Consider the following 976-nt stretch of genomic DNA (forward strand, 5'->3'; position numbering starts at 1 on the left):
TTCTTTTGCAGTGGTATGTCTCAGATGAACCAGGAACAGTAGTAGAGTTAGGGGTTGAACTTTTCTTTCCTCCTATATCATTTCACCTTTCTGTATCAATGAAAATCCAAGAAGGATAATTTGTAGCCTTGATGAAAAAAATTCCAGTAACTTATTAGGGTTTAGGAAGTTATCATGGGGGATATGGAGAGGGAGAGAACCTCAAAAAAGAAATGGCAAGTGTAGTAGAAAGAATGCTGAACTCTGCCAGAAGATCTGGGTTTAAGTAAGTACCTCAAGTACTTACTGTATCTCTGTCACCATGAATAAGTCATGAAGTTTCTGAGGCCTGTTTCTGCATCTTTAAAATGGTGATTATAATTGCTTTGCCTACAAGGTCATGAAGAAAGTGCTGTATAAACTTTAAATACTGTGTAAATGTAATTTTAATATTACCACTATATATTTCGTTTTTGTAGAAGAAAATAGGAGGAATTGGAAATTTTAATACCCAGTGAATCCAGTTTTTTAACTTACAGTTTTGCAGAGACCACAAGTGCCAATCCCACTACCTCTGTGTTATCCTAGTTTTTCAGTCCTGTACTTCTTTCCCAGTTATGGTTGTCCTATCCTTCTTATCCAGCCCTGATTAACCTTTCCGAAACATCACACAGTGGGGTTTAAAGTTGACAGCTATAGCAGACTCAATCTGTGGGATAATAATTTTGAAGCTCTTGAAGCCCAATGTAGGTTTGGCTTTGGGATAGAGTATATGAAGAGAGCAGAAACATGACTCCTTTGTGTTCAACAAATGTACTTTTCTCCTGAATGAGGGAGAGAGGAATCGGACCACAGTGGGTTTAGATATAGTTATGGGGTGGTAACAGCTGGATTGCTGGCATTGGTGGATCTGCTACAGCAATGGTGAGTAAGGCCCACTAGCAGATTAGTGGATTGTACTTGGGTTTTCTTTTCAGTTAACCTTATCCTTAGAGCC

Source organism: Phascolarctos cinereus, unplaced genomic scaffold (assembly GCF_003287225.1).
Source record: "Phascolarctos cinereus isolate Bilbo 61053 unplaced genomic scaffold, phaCin_HiC Scaffold_5;HRSCAF=322, whole genome shotgun sequence".
NCBI classification, from domain to species: domain Eukaryota; kingdom Metazoa; phylum Chordata; class Mammalia; order Diprotodontia; family Phascolarctidae; genus Phascolarctos; species Phascolarctos cinereus.